At 38.7% G+C, this 20,784-nt stretch overlaps 1 pseudogene; it reads left to right on the top strand.

The window, feature by feature from the left end:
• Positions 1–812: 812 nt before the first annotated feature.
• On the top strand, positions 813–20,552 carry LOC127441208 (helicase with zinc finger domain 2-like; annotated as a pseudogene).
• Positions 20,553–20,784: the final 232 nt, after the last annotated feature.

Here is a 20,784-nt window from a genome sequence, read left to right as displayed (position 1 = left end):
AAATTTACTTTTACTCACTCATTTACTCACCCTTATGTTGTTCAAAACCCATATGCTGGGTTTTTTCTTGGAACATAAAAATAGATATTTTAAGCAGCTCTATTCAACAGAATAACAGTTTATAGTGAGCAGGAGCTGTTAAGCTTCAAAAAGGACAAATACTATAAAGCACTATTAAAGGATCAGTATAAAGACATCATAACAGTAGTCCATATGACAAAAATTGCAACATGTAAGAAGCATCAGGAAACTGCCTCTGTGCTCTGACACCTGATTCCTCTGTGTGTGTCAGAGGATAAATATGCAATGTAATAATTCTGTAATGCACCTGTACAAAGTATTGAGTTTGCATAGTGCTTTCATCAGCTGCATTTGCAAAGGGATTTAACATAATTTTTAATCTCAAGTGCTAATTAGACTTCCATGACATATTGACATAATCCTTACATTACATGCAGCACTGTTTGCAAAATGTTGAGAGACCGTACTGTCACTCACAGCCTTAAGGTTAAGGAGAGTTGTGGTCAACAGTATTAGCAGTCTGAAGGCTGTTGGACACCAACTTGTTCTGTGGCATTAAGGACATGCTTCTTAATATTATGCCCTTAACCAAACCACTTATTTAAACCTAACCGATCAGTAGAGTGTGTACACATGATAGGAAGCTGTTGTGTGTGACAAAAGCAAGTAATTGTCGCATATTAGATGGAAATGATGTCCAACGTCGTCACTGGCTGTAGTGAAAGTCGTACGAATTCAAACGAGTGCAGTCGTATGATATCATCCGAATTAGCCAAATTTAGAAAAGCTGTATGAATCCTTACGATTTCTCCATGAGAGTGTGTACACTGAAAACCCTAATATGTTCATTGCACCATTGAGTAATGGGGTCTCCCAAAACTTGAGTATTTAAGTTCAGTTAACTTGGTTTTCAAGTAGAGTGAACTTAACTATTTAAGTTGAGTTAATTACACGCAAGTAGACTTAACTCAAATTTGAATTTAAATATTGTTGTTTCTACTGTTGTACATTTTAATAGAATTGATTCAATTTTAGATCAAACAACAGCACAGCTCAAATAAAGATTCTGATTAAGAACTGATTCTAGGTCAGTTATTAAATAATTATTTATAGAAATGTATATATATGCACTTCAGCTGCACATGCACAAAGAGAACTGAGGTAGTGTGACCAGGGTCCAACCTGACCAAAGAGACACCACACAACTATTTGCAACAAAGCATAAATAATACAACAAAAGAGCTAAAACATCTATGAATTCTTAATAACAATTATTTAAATTCCCCAATCTGTTCCCTCTGACCAAGGAAACATAATTCAAGCAGCAAGGGATTGTGGGTATTCCCCAAAGCCTCAGTTTTGTACTCAGTAGTTTGAGTTATTAACACTTCAAATATTAAGTCTATGGATTTTTAAGAAAAATAAGTTCAATGAACTTAAATATTTGAGTTATGAGTCCAAAACTTGACATTTCAAGTAAAAAACGAACATACAAAAAACAAACATAAAATGCCAACAATTTCAAAACTCAAAACTCAAAACAATTTTCAACCATATTATTTACGCAAAATGAAAATAGACAATTATGAAACAAGAGATACTGCATTTGTTACTTAAGCTAGACATTAAACATCACTGAGAAAATGCTAATGTAATTGGTAAAGGTGATATAGGCAGATGCTATTTGCGCTATGTACACCCCAGTGCAAATAGTGGCAGATGTTATTTGCATCCCAACCCTGGTGCAAATAATGGTAGATACTATTTGCACCCATATTTAAATAATAACATACAATATATGAGCATCATTGCAGTGTGTTTATTGTGTTTATTTAGAGTCCCACAAACCTACATTAACCCCTACCCCTAAACCTAACCCTAACCTACATCAGCACACGTTATGTCTTTATTTGTAAATGTGCTTACATGTATGTGTTTTTTTAATGTTTTTGTAAAGAGGTCCTTGGCTCATGTGGCTCTGCTGAAAGTGGAGAGTGGTGCTGTTTTCTCTTTGGGTGACACCTTCCCAGCAATCACACACATTGTAGGCCTCCACCTGCTCTCCTCTCACTCCACTTATGAGCTGAGTGTGTGTTTCTTGTCATTTCGCCCTGGTGTGTATGAGCAGTGGCTGGTATTTGACTTTAAAATGTGGCCAGTTCTGCTCAGGAAACTCCAGGTAAGAGTCAGTCAGCAGTTCCATACCCAGCCATTCTTTCAAATGAACGCTGGAACAGAGGGAACAGGGTCATCGTGCCCTTCTACGCCAGAAAGGAGGATGAGCAGCTGCTTAGTAAATATAAATCACCCCAGATAAATCTCCAGTTCAGTCTCCATACAGATCACAGTTCCCCACTTCACTGGGACAACTAAAGAGAGAGAGCGCACAACTTCCTGTTCAAAGAGGAAATTTCAGAAGAAAAGCTCATTAGCAGGTATAGCCTATGGAAATCATACACAACCTGAAATTTGTCAACTTAAGTACATTTATAAATATAATAATATAAAATGATGTCCAAATGTCTGAGACCACTGGTGAAAAACTCATTTTTCTAATTTAATGCAAATATTTTCAGCTGAATTGAAAAATTAACATGAGTTGAAAAATGTCATAGTATTTGGCTTGTCCCTCTTTTGCTTTAATGACAGTATGCATTCAAGCTGGCATGAACTCCACAAGTTTGTGCAAAACCTAATAATCCATGATATTCCAGCACGATTTGGGAATGTTCCAAAGAGCAACTTGTGTGCTTCAATGGACCTTTTGTACAAAGGAAAATGGTCAATGTCACAAATTTGGTTATGCAATTTGTAACCAAGATATCTTAAAATTTCTAATTCATTTTTGAGAGAGATTTTCAATGCTGTCTCAGACTTTTGGACCCGACTGTACATACTTGACACATTTTTGTAATGTAAATGTAAATCCAAGCCAATCACTGTTGCTATATGATTTGGTGAAACACCAGGGCTGCCTTAAAATTAACAAAGTGTTAAGTTGTTGTTAAGGTTAGCTAAGATAGTAAAATAATAAAGAGATGAAAAGATGTTCAGATTACAGAACAGGGAGGTGGATAAACAGGTTGGGTCAGGGTAACAGATTCAGTGATTGTATAGAGTGAATGTAAAGAAAGTAATTATGTCCTACAGTGAGCTACATTTAGCTATGAAAGGAATGTTTTTTCCCAACTGTTGTTGTTCTTGTTATTGAATTTAATCATATTTTTGTGCCTTAATAATAGCCACACCCTCAGATGTACTTTAACTGGCATTATCTGTCAAGAGACTGCCTTCTGTCTGGTTTCTTGTTTACTGGCAAGACCCTGACACATAAGTACTGTTCTTTCTTTTCTGTTATTTTGTGTCCATGTGTTCCTCTGCCCCTCTTGTTATTTTGTGTCCATGTCTTCCTCTGCCCTGCCTGTTTTGGTTCTTTGTCTTGTTTCCTGGCCCTGCCCCCTTGTTTCTCTGATCTTCTTTTAATTTGCTCCACCTGTCCCTCTCATTTGCCTGCCTGATTTCTCTCTCTTTATATTTCCCTTGTGTGCTCTGTCCTGTGCTGAATTCTTCCTCATGTTGTCCTTCCCGTTTGGTCATGTTTCCCTGTTGGTCTGGTTAGTTATTTTTTTCTCTCTTTTGTTTGTTTCTCTAGTTTGTTTAGGTTTTTGGTTCTAGTTCTGTTGTTTCCCCTCACATGGGATTTTATGTTTAAAGCCTGTCTGACCTCTGTCCATGTTTTTGCATCCTTTTTTTTTTTTTTTTTTTTAAATAAAAGATTTTTGAAGACTTTGGCAGTCCGTATTTGGGTTCTTCCTGACAAATCCCTGACAGAAGAATCCAGCCAGTTCTTGAACCCAGCAGACTACAGCCAACTATATGGGTCTGTTCCTTTACCCAGCTTCTATACAGCAGGAACCTGTTTCCCTAGGCACAGCTCTGAATGTTGCATCTTTAGGCTGCCAACAGAGCGGGTGGCCCATTTTGAAGTATGCGGCTCTCCTCAAGGCCACCCAGGACCTGTGCTTAGGGGATACATAGCTCAAACATTTGTTCCTTGCTGGACTGGATGAGCCTCTCACTTCTGAGGAGTTGGGGTGTGGTGAACCACGTTTGCCGGCTAAGAGAGATGGAGGTCTTGCTCAGGGGAAGGACCTCCACATCGGATAACAACTCCTCTTTGTCCGTGCCCACCTTCCATTGGGTTCACCACACCCCAAGTGTCGCAGAAAAAGGAGGACCGCTGTCCACCAGGAGGCACCCGTCCTCGCCGCTGTCCGCCAGGAGGCACCCGAACATGCTGCTGACTGCCAGGAGGGATCCGAGTCTGCAGCAGTGCCTCCTACTGCCCACAGGAGTAGGAGGAGACATGTTCCTAAGCCCGACGCTACTGCAGCATGCCCAGAGGGGTCCCACGCTGCTGCAGCTCACTCGCTGCCAGCACTCACAGCCACGGAGGTCATCGCTCTGTCTGTCCAGTTTCCAGTGGCCGCTCTTTCACAGTCTGACCCCTGCCTGGAGACGCCCACCCAGTCTGACCACCCCCCAGAAGCACCCGAACACTCATCTGAACACGTCGCTGACCGCCAGGAGGTGGCCAAACCCGCAACTGACCGCCAGGAGGAGTCCGAGTTTGTTGCAGTTTGCATGGAGGTTGTCAACGTACCAACAACCACCTCAGCAGCTGCTGCTTAGCCGGACCCTTCGCCAGCGGCTGCCGCCCAGCCAGACCTCATCCCCACTCCTGGTCTATCCAGTCACGTCCCTGTCCTGAGGCTGCCTGACCTCATCCCGTCTCCAGACCAGACGGACCCTGCCCCCTTCCTGGAACCTCCTCCTGACCCCGCCGCCTTCCTCGAGCCTCCTCCCTGGCTGCCGGACCCCGCCCCCTTTCTGAAGCCTCTTCATTGGTTTCCCCCACCCTCCCCTCCCTTGGCTGTTTCTGTCTGTGCCCCTCTGTTCTGATTCTTGCTATCCTGCCCTGACAGCCCTCCTCTGGCTTGCCCCGCCCTGGACTGTTCCTCCAGCTCCACCCTGGTCTCTTGACCTTCCCTGGTCTGACCTCGGCCCCCCCCCACCCCCCCGGTTATTTCTTGTGGTTATAAAGTAATATTTTCTGAAGAAGAAAGTGTGCAAGCCTTTTTCTTACATTAGATGTCCTTCAGACCATGCCTGACAAGTGTAAACAATTGAATGTTTGATATTCTAAATACTTTTACTATAACATATTGGTGCAAATTGTGTCAAATTGTAACAATTTTAATTTGTAAAACTTAATAAATTAAATAAAACCAATTATAATGAACACTGAATATATGCAATAAAAAATAAAGTTCATGTGTATAAAATCATGACCATTCACGTGAGATGAGGACTCTAGTCATATCAGTCAAATCATATTTATACTATATGGGGCAGGGGCACCCTCATAGGGGCTGCCATTTTAGAATCACATGACCAGCTGAATACTACTTGTTTATTCTCAATAACCATCTTGTTATTGGACACTTTAACTCTTGGATTAAATCAAGCATGGCTGATTGTGAATAGTGAATTTCTGCAATGGCATCTGTAACTGAAAACTATTGATTTTGAATGATGCTGCATCCACACCACTAGGTGTCACTAAGTCCAAGATGACACAAACAAAAAGTTACTGAGTGCACCTTTAATACAAATGTTTTTGTGGAGATCTTTTCATATTACTAAATAAGAAATCTAATTTTGAGTGTTGCTCCTTGTAGTTCTGCAGATTTATATGTCAGAGTGCACTTCCATCCATATATTACAAATGGACATCCAGACCTCAAACTACTCAGGATAAAGGCAAACAAGGGGAGGGAGGGGGGGGGCTCCATCATGGCAACCGATGACATCACTCTCAAATACTGTCTGTGCTCTCATGATGGACAGTCCTTCATTCTCCCAGCATGCTCGCATCTAGAGTCAAACCACATCATCATAACTACCACATCGATGGCACGTCATTTCTGTGAGCTGAAGCTTCCTGCAGATTTCTTCAGTCATATCCTGATAGATGAGGTATCTCAGATGTTGGAGAGTGAAGCGCTTATGGCTCTGGGTTTAGCAGACAAACACACTCGAGTTGTGTTAGCAGGTGATCACATGCAGATGGCTCCAAAACTTTTCTCTGTGACCGATGACAAATGATCAGAACACACGTTGCTCAATCGCCTCTTCCGCTACTACCAAGATCAATGTAGCAATATTGCCAAGAGAAGCCGAGTGATATTTAATGAGAACTACCGTTCCAAGTCAGAAATAGTGGACTTTGTATCCACTCACTTCTATGTGAGCGATGGCATCAAGGCCAAAGGAGATGTCCCTCCCCATCCCAGGCTACATCCCCTGATCTTCCAGCATGTCAGAGGAGAATGCCATTTGAACTCCACCTCCTTGTCCTGGTACAATCATGCTGAAGTCACCAGCGTGATTAACGTGATCCAAGGGCTTGAGACTGATTGGCCGATGGAATGGAGTGAAAGAAAACAAATGGATATCTGTGTTCTAAGTGAAGGCCAGCAGGTACCCTTAGAGTTTTTATCACTTTGATTAGTCATGACTAATACTTGCGTAAAACTGTGTAATACTGCACGAAGACACATTCTCTAAGAGTATGATAGTCATTATCAACTACTAATTAAGCACTTATTAATGCCATGTAATTAAAGAGGGGACAAGTTCTCTGAGACTGTCTCCAGTTTATTAATTATCAATCATTAGTTAAAAATTAACTAAGGACTATTTAGTTACTAAGGGACAATGGGCACTCTTGAGATTTTCTTTAAATAATATTATTTATTTAAATGAATCAAATTATGATTAAATGAATATTCCGGGTTCAATACAAGCTCAATACACCAATTCTTCAGGTTGACGTAATTAGAAGCCAACTCCGGCAGAATGGAATTCATGGAGTGCCTGTACAGAATCTGGCAAACATTCAAAGTATGTGTTCAGCGCTGTGTTGGTATGTACTTTGGATTTGTATGAAATGTGCTACTTTGAAAATTAGAAGCAACATTTTGAAAGGTTACTTCACCCAAAAATGACAATTATGTCACAAAAGCAAATGCTAAGCAGACATAACAGCCTCATTCACCTTTCACTTTAATCATATGAACAAATAGGCATATGCAATGGAAGTGAAAGTCTAGTCAGTTCCTAGCATTATGCCTAACATCTCATTTTGCATTCCATGGAAGAAAGTCAACAGCATGAGGGTGAGTAAATGATAGATTTTTCATTTGTGGGTGAAATATCCCTGTAAAGCCACGCAAATCATTAATAAGTCATAAATTAAATGTATTGCATGTTTTTTTTTTTTTAATACAAATGATCGTTGAATAACCTACTCATTAAAACACTTGCTTCTTTAGGGAGGCAGTTCAGGGTCATCATCATAACAACAGTTCAGACTAGAGACAGACTTCTCCAATCAGAGTCAAGCTGCCTGGAGTTTTTTGATGATATTCGTGCACTGAACACTGCCCTAACGAGAGCTCAATCACAAGTGGTTGTGGTTGCAGATGCTGTACCTTTCCGCTAAGCAATGTTACGAATGTTGTACCAATTGGGACAACGTTAGAGGAGGGACTACAGATTTTGAAATTAGAATACAACCTAGGTTCACTTCCTCTGATGGAAGAGGATGCATTTTCAGATACAGAAACTGATCCAGCCAGGGCCAGAAACTTGGATGATGCCATTAGTGTTAAAAACCAAGTGGGAAACTGCTATGAAATAGGGGTTCATGTTGCAGATGTGGCTAGTTTTGTGTCTAAGGACAGTCATTTTGATAACTCTGCAAAAGAATTGGCAACTTTTTACAACCCTGGAGAAGACCATACATTCATGTTCCCAAAACATCTTACCACCAACTTTTGGAGTCTTCTCCCAGGCAAAGATCGTAAAGCCATTTCAGTCACTTTTACAGTGGAAAAGCAATCAGGCATTATCAGAGAGAAAACTGTAACCTCTCTGTGGTAAATTCTAAAAGACAGTTGACCTATGAGGTGGCTGAAGGTATAATAAGCCAGTGTGATGGTGAGCTAAGATTTGATACATTGGAGGACTGCATCCGAGTGGCTTACAGTTTTGCAAGAACACAACGCAAAGCTAGACATAAAGAAAACTGGAACTATGCCCAACCTGATAAACATCGGAAGCCAGGGGAGAGATAAGCTCATTTGATGATTGAAGAGCTAAACATAATGTTTAACCATGAGGTGGCAACATTTTTGACCAAGAACACAAACACTAACCTCTGCACTATTTTGAGATGTCAGGCTCCTCCTATACAGAGGAATTAGAGAAGATCAGTGATCATCACACAAAGCTAATTCCTCTCTCCTCACACCTGACATATCACATTGACAGAAACCGAGTGGACCTGCGTAACACAATCACCTTTACCGTTTACTGTAATCCTAACCCTGACACTAACCCCAGCCCTTTATCAACCTACTTACGAAATGCTATCTTTGTCAGTTACTCTGAATATCATTTTGAAATTGGAGTTCACAAAGCAGATGTCTCTGGGGATTCTATTCAAAATTTGGGTGCACAATCAAGCATGTGGAGTTTGAAGCCAGGCCAAAATCGTCGGGCTATTTCTTTACATCTGAAAGTGGAAAAGAGGACAGGCAAAATTGTTGATCGAAAGTTGGTGCTTTCCTCCATAAAGTCAAGCAGGCAATTGTCCTATAGTGAAGCTGACAGCATCATCAACCTGTCAGGTGGAAATGAAAGGATGACTGATTCTTTGGAAGGCTGCATTCTTGTGGCTTGCCGTTTTGTGTCTGGTCACAGGCAACAGAGACTAAATGTGGACACTTCCAGTGTTGCAGATCTTGATTTACCAGAACACAGCAAATGCAAGTTAATGATGGAGGAGCTGTGTCTAATGTTTAAAGAAGCCAGTGATCACCTTATTATTCAAGTAACTTCTTCCTCAAACAGCTTTAGTTGCCCAGTGACCGCTGAACCTGAAGTGGTAAGGAGACTGAAGAGAGAATATGAGGAGCTTGGGTCTCAACATCTGGACTCAAAAAATCAGCAGAACAGTGACAGGTTCATCATCCTAAAAGAAAAGATTGAGTCAGCAGCTTTGAGATGTGACTTTTAGAAAATGGCTGACCTAATTTCTACAGATGACCTCCATCAACAGTTGCTTCCAGTGCAAGGAACTTCAGTTGTTCCTTCAGTTGAAGGCCACCCTTGAAAAAGCTTACTTCATTCATTCCCTCTCCTGCAATGAGGCTTTATTTGGGCATTATTCATTACATCTGGACTCAAACATATGCATCCTCATCAATGCGGCAATACATTTATGTGGTTCTTCAGCGGCCCATGCATGCAGTTCTCAGTGATCGTCCTGTTAAGTACTCACAGAAAGACATTGACCTTTTGTGTGACAAGTGTAAAAGAGTAGAAATGAGGGCACAGGAGTACGAGAGAAAAGCTGAGTCACTTTGTCTTGCTGTCAGTTTACATAAACAAAGCACTTACAAATTGGATTTTGTCACTGTTGTTCAGTCCGAGAGCAAAAGTTTCACATTATCATTTCCATTTGACAAAGGAACTTTCCCTGACAAACTTCTTGTTAAGTACAGAGATCTACATCTCGAGGATCAACCAATATATGACAGAAAGCAAAAACAAGTGAGGCTGACTTGGAAAAAACGGATATACTCACTGAACATGACCGAGAACCCGGTTAAGAACCTGAGATTCTGTTCAGAGATACAGCAGAGCACCTGGCATGCCATTGCTGAGGCAGTGAGAGAAGAACAGTGGAAAGAGGTGAAGTGCCTCATATTGGAGGCAGATGTGAAAGAAAATTGTGAGGCTGATGAAGTGCCATTGGATTTTAATTTTTAACATTTATGTCTGACGAGGATCATTATACTAACCTGAAAACTGGAGACACTGTTCAAGTCCAGCTGACCTCAGAGAGGAAGAGAGGCTATTGGGCGCCGACTGTACAATTATTGAGTGTGAGTTCAAGCTTTGAGGTCTGTGTTGAACACACTCGCAGTCCTATTAAATGCTTTTCCAAACATGCAAGTCACCCATCCAAAGGTTCCTATATAAATGTGGAGGATTATGTGCAGATATGGAAGCCCATCTGTGAAATGGAGTCTGCTGCATCTGCTGTGGATGATAGTGACTGTGTTGTGATAGAGAATGTACACATAGCTTGGACCATTGCCTTGGGTGGTGCAAGAACTGGAACCTTCTCTCTGCCAATAGAATATGTCAAAAAATGGGCAATCGAATTTGACTTGGCCAAGTGTTTGCTCTGTATTCGAAAAAGAGTTTCGAAGCCGCTCTCACCAGATCAGTCAGAGGTAGATCCAGAGTACTACACATGGGTGGCCCATGGCGTCACAACTCAATGTTCAGATACACCGTAAAATAAGTATAAGTAAATAAGTAAAAAATTATTCACTTCAACATAAATTATGCATCCATGGACATTCCAAAAGCCAAGAGTGATTCCACGTTCACAGTGGAAGTGATTCCAAAGCTCCCTCCAGACATGTTAGCTTGTTACACAACAACCCTTTACATAACACTATAACCTCTGCAGGCTATATTACTTAAATCTGCATTTGATACAAATATTTATTTATTAATAATTTAATAAAAACATTTAATTCAATGTAAAGAGGCAAACAAATGACACTGCCAGTGAAAAACAGTGATGTAATGTGTGAACTCTTCTGCTTGATTCATACAGACGAAAGAAAGTGCAGTGAATAATTTAACGATGGCTAATGAATTTAAGAATATTGCACTAGGACACCGGATTAAGGAAGAGGGTATGTATATGAAGTTCACAGGATATTCTGTTAAATGTGAGAAGACTGTTACTTTATGTAATACACAAAATGTTATTCCTTGCACAAAATGTTATATCCTATTTGTATGTTTGTGTTTATTTGTTTATAATATACCTGGACAGGTTGCTCATGTGTCTTACAATTTATCATCATTTTGTGCAATTTTCTGGGGGGTTTTCTTTCCTATTTTTTTATTTAAAGGAATGTTCAATACAAGGTAAGCCCCATCGACAGTATTTGTGGCATAATATTGATTACCACTAAAAATTATTTTGTCTCATCTCAGTACCATTCAGAATCACGCTTACAATGAACAGTATGGCAGTTATTGTCAGGATCCTGCCATCTCTGTTTGGTCTTTTCTCACTCCTTAGTGGCTGGATCCTGACATCCTTGTTTATTATACCTTCTGGTTGTATTTTTGTCTCTCACATGTGCTCTCCTCCCTGTTCCCTGTCTTGTGTGCTAACCCCGCCCCCTCGTTTGCCTGATTATGAGTTTATTTTCACCACCTACCCTCCTCATTACCCTCTTGATTTTACCCTCTTTATATTCCCCTGGTGTGTTATTTTCCTGTGTTGAATTCTTCCTCTTGTTTCTTTTCTGTGCTTTCCTGGTGGTTTGTTGATTCTTAGTTTCTGGTTATTTGTATTTTAAATGTAGTTTCTGTTCATGCATTTTTCTTGGTTTGGTTTTGTTTTTCTCATGGGTTGTTTTCTGCCGTGTTGGCTTTAATCTGGGTCTCTCGAGTTATATTTTTATGCCAAATTTTGTGTTCGTTCTTTTCTTTTATAAAATTAAGAATTGAGCATTTGAATGTCTGCACTTGGGTTCTCTGAACAGTTCCTGACAGTTACAATGGAAAGAAATGGAGCAAATTTACTAACCATAAAGTGCAATGCAAATGTTTCAAAAGTTTAGCCACAAGACTAGTGTTTTAACATGAATCTAGTCTGATAAATTTGCTTACAACCTTAAAACCTTGTGGAGTTATACTCAGTATTTCTATTTTTGTTGTCATGATGACTTAATGCTGGTAAACCATCTAATCCAAGTAACTTTTGCATGATGTTTGCTCAAGGATATAGTAACCAAAATTAAAACTGTGTCATTTATTCACCCTCAAGTTGTTTCAAACCTGTATGAACTTTTTTCTTCTGTGGAACATAAAAGGAGTTGGTAGGCAGAAAAACAGCCTCAGTCACCATTCTCTTTCATTGTGTAAAAAAAGGTAATGGTGAGCTACACTAACACACTGCCTAACATCTCTTTTGTTCCATGGAAGAAAGTCATCAGCATTTGGAACAACATGAGAATGGGTTAATTACAGAATATTCATTTTTGTGTGAACTATTGCTTCAAGCCCTCCGGACACTGGCACCATTGAATTCCATTGTAAATGACTTCTATTAACCCTAACATGCCCATTCAACACATCCTAACTTGTATTGAACTCGGAACATTCTGTTAATGCTGCAGTGGACCCAAGTCATTAAAACGAGAGCCTCAAATTCTATATTTAGACTGAAATTACAGTAAATGACAGGGTGTCCATTAGTTTTAAGGTATTTTTGGGTGTGTCAGTTCACAGGTGCAGAACCAGTTGTATCCCGTTATGAGCTCATGAGAAAGCCACGACCAGCAGATCTGCCTCAACTAAATGAAAGCCAGTTTAATGCTTTGGAACATGCTCTGAATGGCAAATTCACCCTCATATAAGGCCCTCCAGGTTACACACTCTCTCTTTTTTTTTTTTATGCTTTCAAATCACAGACTTAGGTAAATTTGAGATTGATCAAAGAGGGTCACAGGAGGTTTGTATCCTTTTTAAGTTAATGTTCTCTGAGAGACTTAAAAAATCTTTAAATGCTTCTTTATAGGAACAGGAAAAACTGTTATAGGAGCCTACATAGTGTACTGGTTCTCTCAGCTGAACTCTAAGAATCCTTGGAAGTTGAAGGACTTGAAATACAAAGACAAGAGAGAGGTTATTCTGTACTGTGGACCCTCAAACAAGTCTGTAGATGTGGTTGCAGGTAACTAGGCCTATATATTTGAGAACTTGCATGAGGATGAGACTTTTCTGTGTATTTATGTTCTTCTGCTTTTTTGTGTATACAAAGTACTTGCTCAAGTTTGGGGAGGAGTTGAAGATATTACGTGTACAGCAGACAGATGGAGATGCAGGAGTACCCCTACCCTGGCAGCAACCTCTAGTTTTCTCACAAATCACTGCACCAACAAAAGTCTAAACCTGAGCTCAGGTACAGCAAATTAACTGAAAAGTGCCCTTATGTCATGCCACTTATCTTATCTGGTTGAAAGATGGTAGTTTTTTATAAGTCAAGTCATATCATTTTATTTGTGTAGCGCTTTTCACAACACATCATTTCAGAGCAGCTTTACAGAAAATCATGCTTAAACAGAAAATGAAACTGTAATATCTATAAAGTCTTAGAGTCATCATTGTGCAGTTTGATAAAAGTATGATTGTAAATTGTGTTTTGAACCCTGTGAGCAAGCCGAAGGCAACTGTGGCAAGGAACACAAAACTCCATGAGATGTTGGTTAATGGAGAAAAATCACCTTGGGAGAAACCAGGCTCAATGTGGGGGCCAGTTCCCCTCTGGCTAAACAGCATGAATATTATACCATTATTAGTTATTTGTGTGCAGTGCAAGTCATGTTTTAAAATGAGTAAACTAAGTAAGTGTGTGCCCAGTGTTTAAACAACAAGATTTTGCATGAACTGTAAGATTAATGACTAATGTCTTTGAAGTTCATCCTGGATTAACAGCAGAGGTTCACATTGATGCATTGACCTTTGTTATTTGGCTGATGTAGGCTTTTTTTGACAATTAATTGATAGTATATGTATTCCATTTTAAGTGTGTAGTCCATCATTAGACAAAGGTAATGCAGGCAGAGATCAGTGAGGTGTATCGCAGTTCAACTGGCAGGTCATTTGAGTGAGGTTCGGTGAGATCCACATAAAAAATAGTGATGCCCCCACTACGGAGAAATGTATTTAAACTAACTGTATCACAATTTGTAGCGATGCTACTGCCTGAGAATAATGTTTAGGAATTAATGGCATTTTTTTCTGCACAGATGCTGTTATCTTCTCGGTGTGAAAGTGAATGGAATTTCAAAATTCATAACAGGATTAAGGAGTAGGGTTAAACACCCTAAACAAGTTAACGGAAAATGTTACTACCTAAAGTTTTAGGAACAGAGTGTATAAATGCACCTAATCAAATGCTTTCTTCTCTGGTAAGATTAAAGGAATATTCCGGGTTCAATACAAGTTAAGCTCAATCGACAGCATTTGCGGCATAATATTGTTTACCAAAATACATTTTTTTGACTTGCACCTTTTCTTTAAAAAAGCAAAAATCTGGGTTATAGTGAGGCACTTAAAACGGAAGTGAATGGGGGCCAATTTTTTTTTTCAAAAGTATAGCCACTAGACATAAACAATATTCATGTAAACATGATTTTAGTGTGATAAAAGCACTTATTAACGTTTCTGTGTAAAGTTATTGCCAATTTTACAACTTCGTTGCCATAACGATGTAATGTCAACAAACCCTAAAACGACTGTAAAAATGACGATTTAAACAACTTTTTGCACAAGTTTTAAGAGAAGAATTAATGTGTGCTTTTATACAGTTATAAGCTTCATATTTCTGCCTTAACACCCTCCAAAAATTGGCCCCATTCACTTCCATTGTAAGTGCCTCACTGTAACCTCGATTTTTGCTTTTTTTTTTAAGAAAAGGAGGGACGAGTTGAAAATAAACTTTTGTGGTAATCAACATTATGCCACAAACGCTGTCGGTTGATTTTAACCTGGAATATTCATTTAATGTTATATGAAGCCAGTTTTCCAGATCAATTTCTCTAAAGCGACTTTAAGTACAGTTATTTCAGGGACAACTCCCCTTGGCTTGCTTTAAGGGCACAATGTTGATATCTCATGGCTCACTTCTTGCAAGGTTACCAGCCCTGAACTTTAGCCACTGAGCTACACCACCATTGAGTTGTTAAATACTTCAATGCATTAGATGTACATTTCAAACATCTTCTCTATTCCTTATAACCTAATAAGCAAATTGAGTGGAATTCAATCTATATTCATAGTATTCCTATTATGACATGCCTTCAGTTAAAAATATGGGTGTCTTTATATGTACAGTATATATATTCATAGGCCTGCATAGTATATGAATCTCTTTGACTAGGATTCTGTTATTTGATTTGCCTGTCATTGTTTGTGTGTGTACTATGACAACAAAGTTAGCAAATGTTTCTAGTTATTTCCCTTCCTAATATGTTGGATGATGCATCATTATCTTGTACATGCTAAAAGTTTATTTATATATGTTACAATTTAAAGTAAATGCACATTGTTAAGAGGGGCATCTTACCCTAATAACACTAACTGTATTAATTCAAGCAGGATTTCGCTTAGGGCCCCCATATGCTCAGAAACGACCCTGCATGTGATGATGATGATGATGATGATGTGATTGCAGGTAGTTAGTGGAGGTATGTGATTTTGTCGATGGTTCGCTTCTACCCCAGTGAAGAGATGAACCTATGACTTCCAGGGAATGGCTCTCCAAACAAATTGGCTTTGTGGGTGATGAAAACCAGATCAATGTGGGCATCACAAGAGCACAGGATGGGCTATGTATTTTGGGTAATCACAAAATTGCATTACATCAGTATTTGATACTACCCCAATTCCGAAAACATTGGGACAGTATGAAAAAATGCTAATAAAAACAAAAAGGTGATTGTAAATTATATTCACTTTTGCTATATTGAAAGCACTACAACTACTCATTATATGATGTTTTACCTTGTGAATTTTATTGTTGTTTGAAAATGTACAGTAATTTCAAATCAGATGATTGCAACACGCTCCAAAAAAGTTGAGACAGGGGCAATTTAAGACTAATTACAATTTTATGAGTTGAAATAACAAGGCAATGTGAAACAGGTTATGTTAAACAGGTGAGGCATTCATGTCATAGTATATAGGGAGCCTCCAAAAACAACCTAGTCTTTCAAGAGCAAAGATCATTCGAGACTTGTCAATTTGCCAACAGATGCTTCAGCAAATAATCCAGCACTTTGAGAACAATGTTCCCCAAAGACAAATTGGAAGGATTTTGGGCATTTCACCCTCTACAGTGCACAATATAGTTAAAAGATTCAAGGAATCTGGTCAAATCTCGGTGCATAAAGGGCAAGACGAAAACCACTTCTGAATGCGTGTGATCTCTGATCCCTCAGACATCACTGTCTTAAAAAACATCATTCATCTGTAATGGATATCATGAACATGGGCTTGGGATTACTTTAGTTAACCTTTGTTAGTCAACACCACTCACTGCTGCATCCACAGATGCAAGTTAAGACTTTACTATGCAAAGCAGAAGCCCTACATCAACACTGTCCAGAAGCGCTGCCGACTTCTCTGGGCTCGGTCTCATCTTAGATGGAAAGTAGAACAGTGGAACTGTGTTTTTTGGTCTGAAGAGTCCACATTTCAAATGTTTTTGAAAAACGAAGTTGTTGTGTTGTCCGGGCCAAAGAGGAAAAGGACCATCCAAGCTGTTATCAGGATCAGGTCCAAAAGCCAGTGTCTGTATGGGCCAGGGGTGTGTCAGTGCCCATGGCATGGGTAACTCGCACATCTGTAAGAACACCATGAATGCAGACAGATATGTACAAATTTTGGAGCAACATATACTGTCATCCAGCACCGTCTTTTCCAGGGAAGTCCCTGCATATTCCAGCAGGGCAATTTCAAACCACATACTGCCCGGATTTCTAGTGCATGGCTGTGTGAGCAGAGAGTGTGGGTGCTAGATTGGCCTGCCTGCAGTCCTGACATGTCTCCAATTGAGAATGTGTGGTGCATTATGAAGCACACCATACAGCAACAAAGACCCCATACAATTGTGCAGCTAAAGACCTACATAATGGATGAATGGGAGAAAATTCCACTTTCTAAACTTAAAAAACTTGTGTCTTCAGTGCCCAAATGCTTAATAAGTGTTATTAGAAGAAATGGTGATGATTCACAGTGGTAAACACTAGACTGTCCCAACTTTTTTGGAGCATGTTGCTATCATCTGATTTGAAATTACTGTACATTTTCAAAAAACAAGGAAAAACATCATATAATGTGTAGTTGTAGTGCTTTCAATTAAGCAAAGGGTGAATATAATTTACAAATCACTCCTTTTTGTTTTAATTAGCATTTTTCATACTGTCCCAACTTTTTCGGAATTGGGGTTGTATTTAGGAAAAATGTAAACATTTTTAATGAATAACTAATTATATAATGGTATAATAAATTATTTTTTATATAATGATTTATATTATTGGCCTGCTTCATTTGAAATAGGAAATTACAGTGGTCAGGTAGATTTATAGTATTTATGGTTGGTTGTTGCTGTTGTTGCTTAGTGTATTGTATTGTATTTATTTATTTATTTATTTGGTCTGTGCTACAGGTAATCAGGAGTTACTGAATTGCAGCCCAGCATGGAAGAAACTACTGAAACATTATTCAGGTCTTGGCTCTGTGGCCTCTTCAGACCAGATAACAGTGCACCATGTCAGCTAAAAGTTATTTAAAAACATTTGTATTGATCTTCTAGCATTTTAGTATTAGTGTAAATATTGTCATGTTTTTAAATTTTTAATCATACATTCCAAATTCTGTGCGTCATCATATGCCATTTTACAACTGTGTTCTTTATTTAAGATTATACTAATGGTAACATGGTAATGAAAACAATGGGCCTCATTCATGAAACAAGAGCAGAAGAAATTCCACTATTCTCATGTAAATTGTTTGTGAACTTTTTTTAAATTTTATAGAAGTTTTTAGAAGATTCTGGGTACAAGCAGATTTTCAGGGTTCCATGCAGAAAATTACAATCACAGACCAGTGGAACAGGTGCTGAATTTGAAACTGGTGTTGAGCAGGTAGAATTCAATGAAGCTGTCAGCTGAGGACATGTGAGGCATCTATTTCTCAACTAGAGACTCTGATGTACTTATCCTCTTGTTTAGTTGTACATCTGGCCTTCCACATCTCTTTCTGTCCTTGTTAGAGCCAGTTGTCCTTTGTCTTTGAAGACTGTAGCGTACACCTTTGTATGAAATCTTCAGTTTTTTTTGGCAATTTCAAGCATTGTATAGCCTTCATTCCTCAAAACAATGATTGACTGACGAGTTTCTAGAGAAAGCGGTTTCTTTTTTGCCATTTTTGACCTAATATTGACCTTAAGACATGCCAGTCTATTGCATACTGTGGCAACTCAAAAACAAACACAAAGACAATGTTAAGCTTCATTTAAAAAACCAAATAGCTTTCAGCAGTGTTTGATATAATGGCAAGTGATTTTCTAGTACCAAATTAGCAATTTAGCAAGATTACTCAAGGATAAGGTGTTGGAGTGATGGCTGCTAGAAATGGGGCCTGTCTAGATTTGATCAAAAATGACTTTTTTTTTTAAATAGTGATGGTGCAGTTTTTTTTACATCAGTAATGTCCTAACTATACTTTGTGATCAATTGAATGCCACTTTGGTGAATTAAAGTACCAATTTCCTTCCGAAACAGCAAAATCTGTACATTATTCCAAACCTTTGGCCGCCTGTGTGTGTGTGTGTGTGTGTGTGTGTGTGTGTGTGTGTGTGTACACACATACATACATACACAGTATATACTATTATATATACAGTATACTATATATTGTATTTTAAGATTAACGCATTTCAATTACATAAAGATAACCAAAGATTTTCTTTTCTTTTTTTCTTTTTTGTTTTTTAAGATTACTCAATTCAGTTTGATGGAAATTTGTTCTGACATTAAAATGTGTAAATCTGAAAAATATTTTTTGAGTGTAGAAATCACAAGATTAGCTCACAGACTCAATGCTGTCTTCATTTCAGTTAGTTAATAACTAGCTAACTGACAGTAGTTGCAGCACTGGAGATGATTCAATCAATAAAATTTGTCTTGTCTGCATTATTTTCAAGTGCCATATTGTAATATTTAGGGGCATCAAAGGTAGCTGGGGATTCAGGTATACAAATTTCTTGTAATAGCCATCTTGTCTGTAATCATTACCGGTGGGGCCTCCAAGTACGATTTTGCTTAGGGACCCCATATGCTAAGAAACGGCCCTGCCCTTAATTGAAGACAAATAATCGTGCGTCAACAAAAAATGAATGCTTCTTTTGGAGTCTTAGTTGTGTATTCATGGAACAGTATAAACTGTCAGTGGGTGACAATCATTTTATTGTACGTCAGAGAAAAAGTAATTAAATACTGCACAGTCATTTCTGTTAATTGTGAGGGCTCAGCTGCAGAATTTTCACCCACTCATGATAACACAATTGGTTCAATTGGTGGTGACACAGTCAGTTACATTGTCGATTACCGGTATGCCATAAATGATGACACAAACCCCCATATAACCTCACAGAGGACCTCAAGTGCGCCAAACAAACCACAAAATCACCGTTGACATATAACAAAAATATGCTATACCTATATGAAAAAGTGAGGCAGAGGCAGGAAGCGACTCGGTTTTATGTGGACGTCTGGCCATCCAATTGCCAGAACATCAACATAACATGATGATAACAACATTATCTGTGTCCTGTTTGCAAAATCAGAAACCAATCTTTTATTTTGCCTTGGTAAATGGTGGAAGAGAGTTATGGAAACAAATTGCAATAACGGCTAACGACCACAAGATGGTGCCTAGTGACCACAGTTTTTGCCTTTTTTCTTTCTGTTTGTAAGCATGAATGTGAGTCAAATTAATCTGGGGGTTAAAAAGTCTGAGTCCAAATTATATAATCATATCAATTTGAGTGAAAAGTTTAATTGAAAAATTTACATAAATTTCAGAATCTATTTGGGTCCCCCACATGCTTAATTGACACCATGCTCTCGAGTTGGCAAAGACTCCACAAGTTTGTGCAAAAACTGATGATCCATGTTTTCCCAGCATGATCCGAGTATGTTCCAAAGAGCATCTTGTGTGATTCAAATGTACTTGGTAAGCATTCCAAATGTGCTTATGTGATAAAACAATGGAATCTTAAATATTTAACATCATTTTTCAGTATACTAAAATGTTTGGTGTATTTCCAGGTTTAAGGTATATTTTGAATCCCAGATTTTCAGTGTGGACCCAGACTTTTGAACCCCAATATACTGTATATTTTATACTAGTAAGACATTTTTGTGTGATTTACTTTACTTGGTATAGTGGTAAAGGGATAGGCTAGTTATTTATTGTCCAAGAAGGCTAATGCCATATGCTCAACAAAGCCAGAGGCCTCTCTTCTTAAATTATGAAAACTAAAATAAAGTTTGGTTGTCATAAAGCTCATGGGTAACATCTTATCCTTTTACACTGATAAACATTCTTGCAATGTCGCCATATAATGGCACCATTAAATGTATTACAGGATCAAGCAACCTGGAGCCACAACTAACTTGTCATCAGACATCAGTTTTACCCATTTAGTCTGCAGTAAAGACATGACTGCAAACATGCAGCAGGCCAAGTCCAGAAGCATTGAAAATACAGGGATCCTGTTACATCCTGCTGTGTAAAGTTGCTCAACATTCTCTGTGAAGGCTTGACTTTTTAACAGCATAAACAATGCAGTAAAGAGGTCGAATAACCCCATTCTGATCACATGTATTATGGATCCTTCAAACATCAAAGCAACAGTTCATACAAAAAGGAAAATCTATTATTTACTCATCCTCAGCCCTTCAAAACAGACATTCCAAGTCTTCTGAAGCCATGTGATAGCTTTGACTGAGGTACATATCAATGTTC

The sequence above is a fragment of the Myxocyprinus asiaticus genome, chromosome 5 (assembly GCF_019703515.2).
Source record: "Myxocyprinus asiaticus isolate MX2 ecotype Aquarium Trade chromosome 5, UBuf_Myxa_2, whole genome shotgun sequence".
In the NCBI taxonomy this organism is placed as follows: domain Eukaryota; kingdom Metazoa; phylum Chordata; class Actinopteri; order Cypriniformes; family Catostomidae; genus Myxocyprinus; species Myxocyprinus asiaticus.
Note: the sequence above shows the minus strand (reverse complement) of the source record. Positions and strands in the feature narration are given on the sequence as shown.